Source organism: Lepidochelys kempii, chromosome 8 (genome assembly GCF_965140265.1).
Source record: "Lepidochelys kempii isolate rLepKem1 chromosome 8, rLepKem1.hap2, whole genome shotgun sequence".
Lineage (NCBI taxonomy): Eukaryota > Metazoa > Chordata > Testudines > Cheloniidae > Lepidochelys > Lepidochelys kempii.
The window spans coordinates 101,167,559-101,185,859 of record NC_133263.1 but is presented as its reverse complement, the minus strand read 5'-3'; the positions used below and the strand labels follow the sequence as shown (position 1 = coordinate 101,185,859).

Below are 18,301 nucleotides of genomic sequence, written 5' to 3'. Positions count from 1 at the left end.
AGCCCAGACACACCAGGCTGGACTGAGAGGTTTGCACTCTTACGCATGGATGAGCAGCCATTGCTATTAGAGATCCTTGAAAATAAATGCAGCGTGTCTGTTGATCGAGTGGTTGGTTATTTTTGGTGAATGCAGAAGGCCACTGAGATTTTATTTTCTTTCCCTCTTTTAGGGCCAGATTCTCCCATCCACGATAAGGAAGGGGAAACTCCGAGTTTCTTAAATTCTCCCATCAGGAAGATGGGGTTGTCTCCCCACGGAAGAAGCCAATGGCTCAACCTCACCTTACGCAGCTATCTCCACATTGCTACCTGGCCTCCAGCACAGCCCCATGATTCTAATTTGCCATGCTACAGAAGCTCTACTCAACATGGGTAGCCCTGGAACCCCCCTTCCTCCCAATAAAGAGGAATTCCCAAACTGCATAGGCAGAAACAACATCTGCAATATCAACTATATGTGCTATCTGCAGGAATGAACTGTGCTTCAGCTCATATGGGGGAGAATCCAGTAATGTATTGGAATATTAGTCTGAACGAATGAACAGTTCCTCTGTTCTTTTATAAGCAGTTCCTCAGAAATGGAGCCATCTCAGGGGATGAGGGGTGTCAACCAACCTGTACACTGTCAGATTTTGACGAACATGAAGGCGAACCCCCAGTCTTACGAAAAATACCCTAGGATCATAAACATCCACCTAGAGGTTTGATATCTAAGGCCTTGTCCAAAGGGACCACGCGGCATGAAACACAATTTATCTGCTTTAGAAAGGTGACAGGCTGTGGGAATAGAACCTCTAATTGTAGAAAGACAAAGGGTGTGCGTACACTTTGAGCTGGGGCTGTAATTCCTAGCTCGAGGAGACATCCCCACACTAGCTTGATGCTGGGCTCATACTCGGAGCAGCTAGCCATTCCCACGGCTTGCCCGGCCACTATACTTTCCCCTCCCCTCCTTTTTAAGCACATTAACTCAATCACAGCTAGCACGGGGATGCCTCTTGAATTGAGAATTACACTCTTAGCTCAAAGCATAGGCATACCCTATGTACCATTAGCCTCATGTTCAGGACACTAAGCTATCCCCCCTTCCAAAGCCAGGCTCTGCTAGAGACATTTAAAGATGCTTTTCTTCACACAAACTAGATATTCCCATCAAAACTCATGCTCGTATTGTGTAGGCGCAGATGTAAATAGCAACAGAAAGGGCTGGACAGTAGAGAACCAGCCTTGTGAGAGGAAGCTTCTGCGCCCCCAACCTGAAACAAATACTCACCAGCAACTACACACCACACAACAAAAACACTAACCCAGGAACAAAACCCTGCAACAAACCCCGGTGCCAACTCTGTCCGCATATCTATTCAAGGGACACCATCATAGGACCTAACCACATCAGACACACCATCAGGGCTCTTTCACCTGAACATCTACCAATGTGATATATGTCATCATGTGCCAGCAATGCCCCTCTGCCATGTACATTGGCCAAACCGGACAGTCTCTATGCAAAAGAATAAATGGACTCAAATCAGACATCAAGAATTATTCAAAAACCAGTTGGAGAGCACTTCAACCTCCCTGGACATTCAATAACAGACTTAAAAGTGGCAATTCTTCAACAAAAAAAACTTCAAAAACAGACTCCAGTGAGAAACTGCAGAACTGGAATTAATTTGCAAACTGGACACCATCAAATTAGGCCTGCATAAAGACTGGGAGAGGATGTGTCATTACAAAAACTAATTTCCCTATACTAATTTCCCCCTACTGTTACTCACACTTTCTTGTCAATTGTTTGAAATGGGCCACCCTGATTACATTAGCCTCATCACCACTACAAAAGTGATTCTTCCTCCCGTCATATTCTTCTGTTGAGAATAGCCCACTTCCACCTTAACTGAATTGTCTTGTTAGCACTGACCCCCCACTTGGTAAGGCATCTCCCATCTTTTCATGTACTGTGTATATATACCTGTCTACTGTATTTTCCACTCCATGCATCTGATGAAGTGGGTTCTAGCCCACAAAAGCTTATGCCCAAATAAATTTGTTAGTCTCTAAGGTGCCACAAGGACTCCTCGTTGTTTTTGCTGATACAGACTAACACGTCTACCACCACTCTGAAACCTTCTGCGCTCCGTTATCTTAGTTTCCTGCCAGTGAAACCAATGGAGTTAAATCAGCATAAAACTGGTGCTGCGGAGTGGGGAAATCAGGCCTTTAAGATGTACGTATTCCTTTCATGAAAGACTATTGGGGAAGTCCAGGGGATGAGGGTACTGCCTTGTTCAGTTAGGAGTAGAGTTGAGTGAAAGTTGGAATTTCCCTTCCATGGGAAATTTTGAAGAAAAAACCCCCATATTCTGTCTTAAAATGAAAAGTAGAAATTCCAAACTTTGACAAGGAAGGGAAATTCGGGGGGGGGGGGGGGAATCATCCCAAAATAATCAATACATTCTACTTGGAAAATGTCCATATGAAATTCTGTCTGGAAGCCCAAGCTCCCAGGTGCCCAGCTCAGGCATGGCTCCTAGGGCTTCCAGGTTCCTGGTTCTGTAGCAGGGAGCCTGAAAGCCCTGGAGTCCCTGGCCTTGGGCTGGCTTCTGGGCAGAGATATGGGAAAGTTTCAAAACCTGCCCTGTGTTCTGTCGGGAGATTTGACAACTTTCCAGCAAAACACTTTGATTTCAGCAAATTGGCGTTTTTCATCAGAAAACTTTCTCCTTGGAAAGTTTCCAACCAGCTCCAGTTAGGGGGGCCTGATTCTTCTCTCGCTTACATTTCTGTAACTCCATAGACTCATAAGCACCGTGACAGGGAGAGCCGAACCAGGCCCAAAAGGCCATATCTAGCTTGGAAGTCACAGATGGCGGGCAACTTCCTCAGCTCATGTAACTCCACCTAGCTCCACTGACTTCAACAAAGCGTCATCGGAGCTCTGTATCATCGCTAGGGGCTGTGAAGCTGGCCGTATCTCACCAATAATGTTAAGTCCATTTCCCTTGGAAACACAGAAGATATTATTAGAGGCATCAGTGCATGACACTATATCTAACGTGTTGCTGACACCTCATGGAAAAAGCTTTCCCTTGAGAAACAGTTGTGCCCCTGCGATGCCGTCGCATCACTTATTTAATAGGGTTATAGGCACTGAAAGCAGGTTTGTTCCTTGTGCAACATTTGAGTATGTAAAGCTTAGAAGCAAATGCAAAGTCGTTTTATTATTACCCAGCACTCATTTTGTTCCTCAATTGAAACCATAATCCCTGTTGTGACATCATAATGGTTTGCTATTCAGATGATTGTGATGCTACAGAAAAGAGGACTTAGAAGTCTGACGTCAGGTGAATCTTACAGGGGTTTAAAATCCTCAAGTGGTATAAACAGTCATAGCCACACTGAAGTCAATGGAGCCACACTCAGTTGCACCAATGGGACTACACAGGTTCATGCCAGCTGAGGGTCTGTCCCAAAGTGTTTCACAAGACTCATGCCCTCCCTTTATAGATAGAGGGAGAATTATCCCCATTTTACAGAGGGGGAAACTGAGGCACAGAGCCGTGAAGCATCTCCTGCCTTATGTTTTAACAACTCAGTTATGTTGTCCCCGAGTAATAGGATCAGATGAACTCGTAACACAGAGATTCTGATTCCTACCTAATTTACCAAAAACTCGATGGTGAATCCTTTAACTTACTTACCTTAGAGAAAATTATTAAATACAAGCGGGCCCATTGACCATAATCTGGCTCCAAGTGAAGGAACATGAAACCCTTGTAAAGTACATGACCTACAGTTAGAGATACTTCTATGAAGAATTAAGAGTACAGGAATGTGCTCAGATAAAGGAAGAATCAATCTGAATTTGTACCCAAAATACAATCAAAATCTCTTTTAGGACTGAAATAAAAAAAAAGATAATTTCTCAACCGTTCCTGGTCCTGTCCAAGATCAAACACACCAAAATATTACAAAAACGACTATTTGTGCAAGATTTTCTGACCCTGTCAGAATCAGGAAGTACCAGAAAGCCCTTGAATTGAAAACCTTCCATTTATGTAATTGAGATTCCTCGCTGGCCCTCTCCCACAGCACTGTGCACATGTGCACAATTCCTGTGCAGCGGTCTTGTTTAAACATTAGGAGGTCAATTTTCAAAGCTGTGGTTAAGGGGAGAATGGACTCAGAGCACAGGTCTGCTTCACTGGAATGCGTTACCTAGAACACTGGAATGCGTTACCTAGGGAGGTGGTAGAATCTCCTTCCTTAGAGGTTTTTAAGATCAGGCTTGACAAAGCCCTGGCTGGGATGATTTAACTGGGAATTGGTCCTGCTTTGAGCAGGGGGTTGGACTAGATGACCTTCTGGGGTCCCTTCCAACCCTGATATTCTATGATTCTATGATTCAGAGCTCTAGGACAGAGTGGATTGTGGATGAATTGTGAATAGGACCAACTGTGATGCAAAGAGATATCTTCACAGGTTCCTCTGTGACGGCTGCGTCTGATGCTAATTTTAACTGTCTCCCTGTTGCCATAAATGTATGGAGCTGTGCAACTTTGGTGCTCTTCGAGGGGTATTTTGTCATAATCCTTCCTTGCCTGGAACTGTGTGTCAGACACCTGAGCTCAATGCTGCAAAACCTGGGAGTGAAAGTATAAATACTTAGACTGTTTTGCTGTGAGCCAGATCCTCACTTGGTGTAAATCGCTGTAGCTCCATTGAAGCTATGAAGGAGATAGTCCTGTTTACACCAGCTGAGGATCTGGCCTTGCTGTGAGGTTGGGATTGTTTCCCTATTTATCACATGAGTGATTTGTCCAAGGCCAAATAACAGGCAAGTAGCAGAGCCAGGAATTCCAGGTGCCCAACCACAAACACAATCCAGGTAGACCACAGTTATCTGACACATACAATGTCCAGTCTCATGAGGTGTAATAAACAAGATATTTAAAGCACAATTTTGCTGGCGCACTGGCTAGAGGTACTGGATGTCATCCTCTGCTTAGGCTGTTCTGCTATAATACCAGCCAAATTGGATGATTTTGTCCAGAGCATCCCTCTCTTGTGATCCCTGGATACCAGAACGGAGCCCTGGGACCACGGGAAGCTAGGTGTACATTAGAGCAGCCATAGAGACTACGTTAACTTACACTGGGGATCAATCCTGTCCCCAGCCAGCTCCAGGATCATGGAGCCAAAAGGTGGCATAAGGACATCCCTCATCTCCACATCCTGCCTCTAAGCTTTGTTGAGTTCTGAGCCTCTGTGTTTATTTTATAGACAAATGGAATAACTCAGAGGATCAGCTGGTGATCAGCATAGCCCCAATTATGTCAATCTGGACGTAAGTCAATTTGTCCCAAGTGAGGATCCTGTGCAACAGGTTGAATTTTGCCATGACTTATAGGCTGCAACTCCTGATGAAGACTTGGGCTCAATGTTAAAAAAAACAAAGGAGAAAAGGAAATACCTCTCTCAGAGCTTGACCCAAAGCCCAGTGAAGTCTTCAACTGGTTTTGGATCCAGCTCTAAGTGAATCTGAATGGAACAGAACCGGATTCCGTTCTCCTTTATGCCAGCGATTTCAAGGGGTCATTACTCATTTACACCGGTGTAGCTAATAGCATAATCAGGTGTGCAGTTCCTTGTGAATGCAGGCCTGGAGTGTCAGTGGGTGGGAGGGTGATGGGTGAATGGGATGCAGAGATGAATAATTAAGGGTGACTTTCAAGACTTTGGTGACTTTATGGGTTTCCTCTCTCTTCATATATATATTTTTATTGTTCAGAAAGCTCTGGGGCTGCCCACTTGAGTGACTAATAATGTACCATTATCACTATGTCACATCCTAAACAGTCAATAAAAGTCTAAGTGCTCTCAGTTCACGCCAAGTGGCAAGTTCCCCGGCATCCTTCCCTTCACAATAAGGAGGAAGCGGATACCAGCAGCAGGGAAAAAAGAATCTTAGCTTTTCTTTCATAATCTGGGTCAAAAAAGGTCAACGTTAATTTTCCTGAATGACGTCAGGAATGTAACTAAGCAAATGAAGCTGCATCAAAAATCCATTGTTGGTTTGGTAAGGCACAGCACAGCTAAATGCCATGGGCCAAATGCAAGTCTGCTATAAGTGAGGGGGACTCCGTGACCTCCCTAGGACAGTGCTGCTTAGCCAGGTCTTAATATGCCCTCATAGAGCAGCTTGTATGGATGTATTCTTCTGTTTTCCTTTCTCTCAAGATGCTTCGGAAAAGATCCTGGGCTGGGCTCTGGCCACACCATCCACATAAAGGCTCACTGGGGCTGGCATGGCATGCCACCGTAGCATCACTAGTGTAGGAAATCTAATGATGTAGCGCCAGGGTAGAAGCTCCTGTGCGACCCCGCCTCCCTGAGACTGGTACAGAGTGCACGGCCAATGGGTAGTGTCACATTGTCCCCTCGTAACACAAGCTGAACCCTCCTATTCCACCCCATATCCTGGAGAAGTTTGGATCTGGACCTTCTGTACAATGAACTGAGTCAGAACCCTGGATCGGAGTTCTAGGAGGTAATGCTACACCCCTAAAGGCTGATGAGCCTGTTACAGCTTTGGAGAACAGAGGTGGGTCTTGTCAGTCAGGCACAGGCCTGTGCATTAAGATCCAGAAATCCACGTTTGATCCTCCTTGATGATGACCCAACCAGGAGCACAGTATTCTATGAACTGTGAATAAATCCAAAATGTCACAAGTAGGGGCTGGCTCTAGTTACAAAGGTTGCTTCTATTTTTCCCTCCAACATCCGCAGCACCAGTGAGGATGTTGGAGGGAGCAGTCAGGCAGTGCAAGCTTTTCACAAGATCTACCTTTCACCAGATTTGAGGCAGCAAGATGGAAAGGGGAAGATATCTCCCTCACGACCTGATAGCTCCCTCTGTCCAGTCACTTGGGGCCCAGTTTCGCTGTGGAGTTCTCACACATTGTCAGGCTGACCCTGCCTGTCGTCGTGCGGGATCTCCTTCTGGGAGCTGACGCAACTGCGTGCAAACATCTTGAGACGAGGGATGTGAATTCTCGTGGAGCATACCATGGCAGTTTGGCAGAACTAGGGTCCAAACTAGAGGGGAAAACAGAACAGTTTGACATTTCAGGGAGTCAATCTCCCTCAGTCCCTGCCCTCATGTATCTCCTTGGGCGATTCACTTGTGGCTTGATTTCAGAGGTGTGGTGCAACCCCACTTCCCAGTGACTTCAAGCACGAGTGGCCCTCATGACTTCAAGGGAAACTGGGTGCTCAGCACCTCTGAAACTCAGCTAATGAGTGAGGATGATGATCACAATGAGCTACCTCACCATTGTGAGGGTGACCTCATTAAATTTTGCAAACTATTTTGAGATTCCTCAGATGCGAGGGGGTTATATACACGCTCTCTGTTTATTAAGTAACCATCATGAACGGCCTTCCTAGCAGATAGGATCAGAAGCTGACAGCAGCTCTTAAACGACAAACGGAGACAGGTGCCTTCTATAAACACTAGAGCAAGTGCCCTTCCTGTTGCCAACAGACTAGAAACTAGTTCTAAATTTCATGTTGGACTTGATTTTCCTCTGACCTCCACCTGCATAATTCAGGAATATTACATTCAATAGAGTTACACCAGTGCAAGCAAAAGGAGAATCAGGCTCTTTAAATTTAAACTTCTCTTCAGCAACGGATGCACTTGATTAATATGGCAGCTTCTAGTGCCGTAGGCCAAGATGCCAGTTACCGGGATGCTGGTTTTAATTAATGCTTTGCATGTACCATATAATATAACCAGCCACATATGCTGGTTATATTAGATGCTTCATAACCACAAGGAGAGAAAAACATAACCCTGCACTGAAAGAGGAATCAGATCTCCCTTTGACAAACTATTTCTTGCACATTCCTCTCTAACTCTCTACCTGTAGTCTAGGAGCTATAAAATTTCATGTACTAGGAGTTGTGGGTTGTTCTAAGGAGCTGAGGGTAGGCTTTGCTAGAGGAAATTGACTTTAAAAGGGCACTCATTTCTGCCGGCTGTTTTCACCCCTAATTGATTGACAACTACAATTGTCTACCCCTTTCTCCCTATGGGCAAGTTGGGAGCCGTCCTTCTAATTCCTCTTACAATTTACACTTAAGCGCACAGTCTTCACTGCGGGCAGAAATCATTCTGCACCAACATTCTCTGCCTCTTCCCCACCCCTGCCTACCCAATGCAACAGGATTCAGAAGTTGACGTCTCTTGCAGTTATATATCAGTCAAAAAGAAGGGAAGTCTTAGGAGAGGAACTTATAGTCTCCTCTGCTTTGCCTGGAATGGCTAGATTTTGAATTGAGGGAGCACAGAAGTAGATTCCTATGTCCAAAGAAAGCATTATTGTATCATCAGTGGACAAAGGAAGATAAAATAGGCATATAGATCTCTGGTTTCAACCAAGCTTCATTCTATGTCACCTTTCTACTCCCATGATTTTTGTCCCCCTCTGGCCATAACTAAGGATAGATCTAAGTTCTTCCAGCTAAAGCAGTTCCCTAGGAGCCTCTCTGGTCAGGCATTGCAAGAGCCAGGGGCACCGGAACAGGAGGGGCCTGGCAAGAGCACATTGTAGTCCACCTCTGACTAGATGGTATAGAGTGAACTATGTCAACTTTACACATCATGGAGATTCCCTTACATCAGGGGAATTCCCATCTACCCTTTTCCATTACCTTTTCACTGTTAGAGCACAGCAAAATGGCAAAGCTGGGGAACAGAACCTACCCCACTGCTTCAAAATGTTGGACTTCTTGTAACTAGAGATGGACTGAAGCTGACTGTTATTCCAGCAACGAGCACATAACGTTCCACTGTTCTGCTTGTGGGTGGAAGAACATTAATTATAGAACTGGTTGGAAACTGGAATTTCCATTCTGTGGGAAATGCCAACATTTTGAGATGTGTTTTTGTTCCAAGTTGGAACAAAAAAGCCAAAATTTTGAGATTTCCCATGGATCAAAAATTCTGAACAAATTGAATTTGGGACCATCAAAACATTTTGCTTCAACACTGTTGAATCTTCTGTTTTGATAAGGTATGTTTCTCAGTGTTGGAAAATAATAATTAATATAGTCAAAATGAAATGAATTAAAACAATAAAGTTGAACCAAAACGTTTTCACCTGATGAAAACGAAACATTGACATTTATTAAAAATGAAGAGAATCAAGGCGATTAATTCCCTGTTGAAAATGTCATCGAAACTGACACATTCCTGAGAAATGTTTTGATTTTGACAACTGCATTTTCCAACAGAAAACTGTTCCATTGAATTTTTTTGTTCGGCTTTAATTATTGATAAGTTTTGAGTGGGTGGATCTACTTGCATTGTATTTTAATAACACTAACAATTTCTTATATGTGTCTAGAACCTGCAATCTTCTACAGTCCCACAGGGCTTTCAAGATCATGTAGATTGGAATCCCTTAATCCACAACTGAAATGCAGCCACGCTTGGGCTGGAACATGACAGGTGTATAACAGTACAAAGCAACACCACCTACCATACTGTAGCCATCACTCTGGTACCTGAGCACTCATATCAGTTTATTAATTATCTTAATTATTATTATACAAGTAGCTGGAGTCAACGTACCTTAGGTTGACTTATTGTGATGTCTACACTGTGCTGGGTCGACAGGAGAAATTCTCCTGTCGATTTGCCTTATGCTTCTTGTTCCGGTGGAGTACCAGAGTTGACGGGAAAGCGATCGCAGCATCGATCCACCAGTAAGTGGAGACAAGCCCTAAAGAAGAGGAGCTTGTACCGCATGCTCCCCCTATCTTGAAAGAGGACCAAATTCCATGCTCAGTTTTGCCAAAAGTCAATGAGAGCAAAGAAGTGCCCAAGACTGTCTACTAGGCTAAGGTCCTGCACCAGTAAAGCTGAAGGGATTTTTATCATTGACTTTAAAATGCACAATAGCAAGCCTTATGTGTGCAATTTTTTTTCCCCGCACTCAGTGACCTCAATCCTGCAATCTGGCCCACTAGCAAAAACTCCTTCACTCACATGGAGCATTAGATCGAGGTCATTGGCTGGAAAGCACTTTGGGATCCTTACAATCAGATGCCCTGTATAACTGCAAGATGCCCCCTCACATTAAATAAATCAAGCCATCATGTATTCATAGCTGCAGCACCCAGCCTAAAGAGAGACCTTTGAAAAGGGCAAAAAGGAAGAGGGATTATTTTTAATACAAACCAAACCATGGCACCCTCCTCAGCCTCTCTTAATGATACCGGCTGTGGTTAAGAACATTAATTGCTTGGAAATATGACATGTTAGATGGGAAGACAATTTCAAAAGAGCCTCTGAATAGGCAAAAAGTCTGAGAGGTATTTTTCTTTCCTGGTTTCACAAGCTGCCTTTCCATATTTTATTTTTTTGGCTGGTGATCTGGCCAAGTCTCCTTACATCATGATTTGCTCAAAAGAAAGGGCAAATTGAGAAGGGAATTAAAACAGTCGGTCAAGCAGAGGTTTTCCCCTCTTTTAACCAACAAAACTTATTGAAGGCGCTGAAAAAGCCACAAGTCTGGTGGATTGGAAACGCTGTTAAATTTAAACAGAAGCAAGGTAATTAATACATCTTTAAAATGCATTAATGTTTTTTTAAAGGAAAGAAATACAGAAAGGATATCAATAAACATTCTAACAAAGTCAGGATTGTTAACGCCTTCTGCAAAATCGAAACACGCTTCCCGCCACATGAAAGGGAAGACTATGAAGAACCAGATGTACGTGGTGTTAAACTCAAGTACAAAGAGTAAGGGCATGGGCTGAAGGCCCAGTTATTGGACCACATCTTGAAACTCTTACCCAGGGTTTGAGTCTGCGACCCCTTACTGGTACTGAATGCAATTCAAATCCATGCACAAGCCCAGGGAGCTTATGGGGTATATAGACCTTATGATCTACGTTTGGGTGAATTTCGCCCATTGAGTAGTGCTTTTGTAACCCACTGCAAGTGTTTGTTATAGGTCCCTTTCTGTGCCAAATCCACAGAGGATATGAGCATTATAGCACCTGCTAGGGGTCCACAGTTCTTTAGCTCCAGCTGTATAAGCCCATTCTTCTAGCTCTGGAGATCCCTGGTTCAGTTCTTCCTGTCTTGGCCAAGACGTTGGCCACCATGTCCGAAGAGCCAGGGCACTCACATGTGGGTGAAGCTCACACCTCGGCAGAGGGCCAACACAAGACCCACACACACCACTTACCCTCTGTTTGAGGGCTGAAGGAGGAAATAAGTGATGTTTTTGCTTTGTTTCACCCCTCTGCCTTGGGGTGACTTTCACTGGCAAGTAGTTCCAATGGGTTCAGTGTAGGGTGACCAGATGTCCGATTTTATAGGGACAGTCCCGATTTTTGGGTTTTTTTCTTATACAGGCTCCTATCACCCCCCACCGCATGTCCCAATTTTTTGCACTTGCTCTCTGGTCACCCTAGATGGGATATCGAGGAGTAGAGTTAAATGGGTGTAGTGTCATTAATTAGTACTACTTGGTTAGTAAGGTTGGCAGAAATCAGTTCTTATTCAGGCAACACTCCGCTTGGGAGTAAGAACATCAGGATTTTGCCCCATGAAGAATGCCAGCCCCTTTGCCTGCATCGGTTTTCTTGCAGTATGGCTAGTTTAAACCCCCTTTTCTAAAAATGCATAACCAAAAATGCCCGTTAGTTTCTGACAATGACAAGATTGCCCAGGGAGCTGAACACTAGAGCTGGTTGGCAAATGGTGTGTGGGGTGGATGGTTCCCAGGGTGAGTTTCAAATTTTCGTTGAAAATAAAGGAAAGCTTGTCAGCCAAACACAGACACACACAAACACCACCTTTTGTGCTGAAAATCTTGCCATAAACTCAACATTTTCCTCAGAAAGCAGACAGGCTTTGTGAAAACATGCGTGTTCAAACCCCCAATTTTCCATTTAAAAGACAGTGGGGGGGGGGGTTAATCAGCTTTTGTGACAATAGTGTCAATAGTGACATGAGTCAATAAAAAGGAGTACCTGTGGCATCTTAGAGACTATATGAAGTGAGCTGTAGCTCACGAAAGCTCATGCTCAAATAAATTGGTTAGTCTCTAAGGTCCCACAAGTCCTCCTTTTCTTTTTGCGAATACAGACGAACACGGCTGTTACTCTGAAATGAGTCAATAAGCCCATCTTGGCATGTAGACCTTCCAATTAGCACAGAGAACACTGGGGAAGTTTTCCAGTCTACAGTTTAGCCTCATATTCTGGGAATGAGGAATCTGCAGTGGAAACTTTAGGCCCTTCTGATAACAGAGTGGTTTTTTTCCTCTTTTCCAAAATGTTCTCTTTGATATGTTCTAAAACGCTTGACTTTCTCTGTTTTGTTTTGTTTTCAAAGTGCCTTACAGGTGGTTTCATGACAGGTTTCAGAGTAACAGCCGTGTTAGTCTGTATTCGCAAAAAGAACAGGAGGACTTGTGGCACCTTAGAGACTAACCCATTTATTAGAGCATGAGCTTTCGTGAGCTACAGCTCACTTCCAGCTGTGGATTTCCTTGCTCTTGGAAGGGAGGATTTATGGGACTTTGGGGCTAGTACTCTGGGGCTTTTTTACATGCTTTATGAGTAGTGCCCCCATCTCTGCTCTGCTGGAACGTCTAAAATCTTGAGCGTCCACTATTCCCTGCATCAGGCCATTAAAATTCATTGGAGATGCTACCCTGGATTTGTACAGCCTTTGGAAGCCAATTCCTTGTGCTCCAAGTTGTTATTATTTTCCAAAACAATTAAGCACGTTTCTAACCATTTTTTAAAACCTCGAGCCTGATTCTCTACTCGCACCAAATACAGATGCCTTTACCTTATTGGAGCTCTCCTGATTTACACCAGTGTAAGTGAGCTCAGAATCGGGGTCCTACGTGTCTAGCTGCTATGATTGCTCCACACCATAAGAAGTTAATATGTTACGCCACAACCCGCAAGGATGCAGACTAATCCACCTGTCACGTGATCACACCACCTGCCAAAGGCTGAGAGTTTACAGCATTAGTATCAATAGCTCTGTTTATATGTTGCTGATTATGTTTACGTTGGGCCGTATTGGAGGGACAAAGTCATAGAATCATAGAACCATAGAATCATAGAATCATAGAATCGTAGAATCATAGAACCATAGAATCATAGAATCTCAGGGTTGGAAGGGACCTCAGGAGGTCATCTAGTCCAACCCCCTGCTCAAAGCAGGACCAACCCCCAGATGGCCCCCTCAAGGATTGAACTCACAACCCTGGGGTTAGCAGGCCAATGCTCAAACCACTGATCCTTAAGATGTCACTTCCTTCAGGGGATACATTATAGAACTCTTGGAAAAAAGGTTTCCTAGATGGCATTTATAAGGAATTAGATAATGGAAATCTTATATATTTTCATTAACATAGAGGACAGTAAAGAGGGGTAGGCTGAGGAGCAGGTGTGCAGAAACTGAATCAGGACAAGGTTTGCCTTCAGGGTCTTAGAAGTTTCAAGTGAGCCATTCTGGAGAGGTTTTCATAATCTCGTGTAATCAGCCATTTCGGAGCCACATGCAAACTGGAATTAAAAAGCTAGCTCGTTCCAACTTTGAACCTGACCTAGAACCAAAAACTATAGGACAGGTTCAGATCCAGCAAGCCGATGCCAAAACCACCACTGCCCCTTGAAATTCAAAGTGTTGGCTTTAAAGTGGGGGTTAGACATTTATTTAGACACACAAAACCCATCCAGTTATATTTCAGTAACATTGCTAAGGTACCGCAAAAAGAAAAGAAGGACTTGTTAGTCTCTAAGGTGCCACAAGTCCTCCTTTTCTTTTTGCGGATACAGACTAACTCAGCTGCTACTCTGAAACCTGCTAAGGTACCGTAATTCTTAGGAAATACATGTTTCACTTTCTAATAATTTCTGAGTTCCATGGACTGAGCCTGGAAAAAAAGAAACCAAGAGTACCCTAACGATCAAAGTGCTGTGAAGGGAACACATACTGCTACACTGCAGGCTTTAGATTGAAACTTTAACATATGGAATCACTACAGAGGTTTGAGTTGCTCTTTTCTAGTGCCAAGCTGTGCAAAGTTGACCTCATTTGAATCCTAAAAAGAGCTGGATTTGTAATTGGGGAAAGGATGCCTTGACAGAGGGAGGGGTTTGAATTCCACCTAATGGTAAAGGTGTGTTGTCCACACCGGCTGATTAAAGTGGAGTTGCTTTGTGATGTCACATTCCCTTAGTTCATTGCTGCCAGATTTTGACATAGCCTTACGCAGAGGCCAGCTCCTCATCAAAGATGTGTTACATTTATCTGAAACCAAAGGCTCCAAGCAGATGTCAGTAGATGTGTTTCTTACTTGTACGGAAGACAAATAAAACCAGTGTCATCTAACACATTCTGTCCAGCATCTGCAATGCCAGCACTGCAGAGGGAAATCAAAGAGAAATGAGTTAAGTAGCTGCGTATCCTGCATGTGCAGAGACTGTTTTTAACTCCCATGGCCTCTGTAATAAGAGCCACAGAGTCTGAAAATGGAACATTGCCAGTTGTTAACTGCAGGTCTGGTGGAAATAAAGCGAGAGATTCAGGGAAAGGGAATTTCACCTAAATTTAATTTCTTCTGTGTCAAACAGTGCTACTGTATCTCCTTCATATACAAGGATAATAGATGAAATGCGGAGGAATGTTACCACAGTTTGCAATGAGGGATGCTCAGAAAGGTGGAAAAGTCTGGTTCATATTTGGATTCTGAAGTTCAGGTGTTTCTTCAAGCATTTCCCCAGACCTCTTGATTCTTGTTCTGAAAAAAATCTCACAATATGATTTCTCCTGTGGAGTCCAATATTGCCAGTCTTATGCAAAACTCTCACTGAAATCAACGAGAACATTGGGCAAAATGACCAGGATTCAGGCAGGGATTTCTAGACCTCCTGCTTCCAGAAAGGATGACTTTGTGGATATGATACTGGATTGGGACTCAGGAGCTCTGGATTCAACTCCTGTCTCTGCCACAGGCTCCCTTCATGACCTTGAGCAAATCACTTAATTTCTATGTGCCTCAGTTTCCCTTCTGTTAAATAGGGATAATACATCAACGAGCAGGTCCTCATGGAATCAATTCTGAAGCACTTAGAGGAGAGGAAAGTGATCAGGAACAGTCAGCATGGATTCACCAAGGGAAAGTCATGCCTGACTAATCTAATTGCCTTCTATGACCAGATAACTGGCTCTCTGGATGAGGGGAAAGCGGTGGACGTGTTGTCCCTTGACTTTAGCAAAGCTTTTGACACAGTCTCCCACAGTATTCTTGCCAGCAAGTTAAAGAAGTATGGGCTGGATGAATGGACTATAAGGTGGATAGAAAGTTGGCTAGATTGTCGGGCTCAATGGGTAGTGATCAATGGCTCCATGTCTAGTTGGCAGCTGGTATCAAGTGGAGTGCCCCAAGGGTCGGTCCTGGGGCCGGTTTTGTTCAATATCTTCATTAATGATCTGGAGGATGGTGTGGATTGCACTCTCAGCAAGTTTGCGGATGACACTAAACTGGGAGGAGAGGTAAATACGCTGGAGGGTAGTGATAGGATACAGAGGGCCCTAGACAAATTGGAGGATTGGGCCAAAAGAAATCTGATGAGGTTCAACAAGGACAAGTGCAGAGTCCTGCACTTAGGATGGAAGAATCCCATGCACCGCTACAGACTAGGGACCAAATGGCTCGGCAGCAGTTCTGCAGAAAAGGACGTAGGGGTTACAGTGGATGAGAAGCTGGATATGAGTGTACGGTGTGCCATTGTTGCCAAGAAGGCCAATGGCATTTTGGGATGTATATGTAGGGGCATTGCCAGCAGATCGAGGGATGTGATCGTTCCCCTCTATTCGACACTAGTGAGGCCTCATCTGGAGTACTGTGTCCAGTTTTGGGCCCCACACTACAAGAAGGATGTGGAAAAATTGGAAAGAATCTGGCGGAAGGCAACAAAAATGATTAGGGGACTGGAACACATGAGGATGTTTAGTCTGCGGAAGAGAAGAATGAGGGGGGATTTGATAGCTGCTTTCAACTACCTGAAAGGGGGTTCCAAAGAGGATGGCTCTAGACTGTTCTCAGTGGTAGCAGATGACAGAACAAGGAGTAATGGTCTCAAGTTGCAGTGGGGGAGATTTAGGTTGGATATTAGGAAAAACTTTTTCACTAGGAGGGTGGTGAAACACTGGAATGCGTTACCTAGGGAGGTGGTAGAATCTCCTTCCTTAGAAGTTTTTAAGGTCAGTCTTGACAAAGCCTTGGCTGGGATGATTTAATTGGGGATTGGTCCTGCTTTGAGCAGGGGGTTGGACTAGATGACCTCCTGAGGTCCCTTCCAACCCTGATATTCTATGATTCTATGATCTATTTAGATTATAAGGCACTGGGAATTGGCAACCCTTAGGTCAAGCCCAGGCTGACCAGAATATGAAGGCATTGAGCCCAAGGGACAATCACAGCCAAACTCTGGAGAGCACCCTCAGGGAGGGCACCACTGATAAGGATCAGTACCAAGTCAACGGTCACCTAATGCCATACCCATTGCACCTGTTTTAAAAACAAATAAACAATATGGCTCCTGGTTGGGGGCTTCCCATTTCTGGAGACCCAAGGGTTGTTTCCTTGACCCAGAGGTCTGGATTCCTCCTCTGGCATCTGGTGGCAAAGTCCAAACAAATAACCTGAAAAAAGTCTTGTTACTGAAGCTCAAACACCACTCTCTCTCTCCTCCTCCCCCCAAAATTCCGTCCTCCCAGACAGTCCTGCCAGCTTCCAGATTCTCCCCCACAGAGTTCTGGCACTTAAAGGAAAACATCAGCTGGTAGATCTCGCCCTGTCAAGGAGGGATTGCCAACACCTTCATCTGCAGTCTCTCCTATTAAGAGAGAGAGGAAGCTTATTACATCTTGCCTTGCTTTCTGGCATGCCTTGCATTGGAGACCTACAAATCCAAACAGCTCCTTGGACTACATTTCCCAGAAGTCCTTCAGGCTGAGAGAGAGAGAGAGAGAGAGAGAGAATTGACCTGCCCACTCTTCAAAGCTTGCATGTTAATCCCTAGACACCATCAGAAGCCTCGATTTTTTCCCCCATTCTACAAACTGCTGTCCTGGGAATATTACTTCTTTTTCAGCGGCTGTTTCCTTTGTCACCGAACTGGATACCTGGAACTGTATCCCTGGAGTGTTCCCTGCTCCATCTTAAAGGGCTAGTATATCTAGTTACTACGTCGTAGACTGAATTCACTTCCAACAAAATATAATCTCACTATAAAAGGTAAAACCCACCATTCAAAGTGACCACACATTCCTTCAGTAGTTCTCCATAATGGCTATTTGCACTGGACAAAAACTGGAACACAAAGCAACATTCAGCCTGTGAAAGTTTTCAGAAGTCTTAAAATATTCTGGGATCTAATTTTTTTAACTGGATAAATCCAGCTTGCCTTGCATTATTGCTGGCTCTCTGAGATCCGATCTGAAAGTGAGAGAAAGAGAAAGGGAATCTTTAAGAGGAACTCCCAGGGGGACACTAATATTTTTTAATAGTTTGTGGGTTATGAAACAAACCTGTGTTAGCAGTATTATATATCTCAGGCTGAGCCACTAGGGTGTTTCCAGGCTCTTTAATGAAACTAAAGTACTAACACAGCACAGCCAGGAAAGTAGATTTATTCACAAAGAAATGTTTGCTAACAGAAATGAAAATGTAGGCTTGGGTTGTGTTGCGGAGTACTAATGTACAGCCGTACCTCTTGCTTTACCCCTCACCATTCCAGTTTAAATCCAGTTGCAATATCTGATCCCCGGTTTTTGCTTCCACCCAAATTTATATATTCAACTTGTCGCTCTGTTAGCTTTCAGAGCCACTGCTCAGTGACAAGTCAACATGACCCAAACTCTATGCTAAGAAAATGGTGTGATCTATAGTCAAGGAGAGTTCAACATAAGAAGAAAAAAAAGTGTACAGAAACTCTAGAGACCTTTTTTAAAACAAAAACAAACAAACAAACAAACCAACCACCATACAAAGCAGCGTGAAACAGAACCTGAACTAATCAATGATGCTCGGGGTGGCGGGGGGAGTATAATTATTAATAGGCCATACAAGGGGCCTCAGAAAATACGGAGTTCTCCTGGAAGTTTAAAAGGTCAGTGTGGATAACTAACACATACTTTCCTGGTAGTTATTATATGCAGTCAAAAATAATTCATAATGAAAACAGTA

The 18,301-nt window shown here is 44.0% G+C and overlaps 1 protein-coding gene across 2 annotated transcripts in view; it reads right to left on the bottom strand.

Moving 5' to 3' along the window:
- The window catches only part of TRABD2B (TraB domain containing 2B), a 411,723-nt gene that overhangs the window by 227,064 nt on the left and 166,358 nt on the right, over positions 1-18,301 (bottom strand). The gene's annotated exons all lie outside the window — the stretch shown is intronic.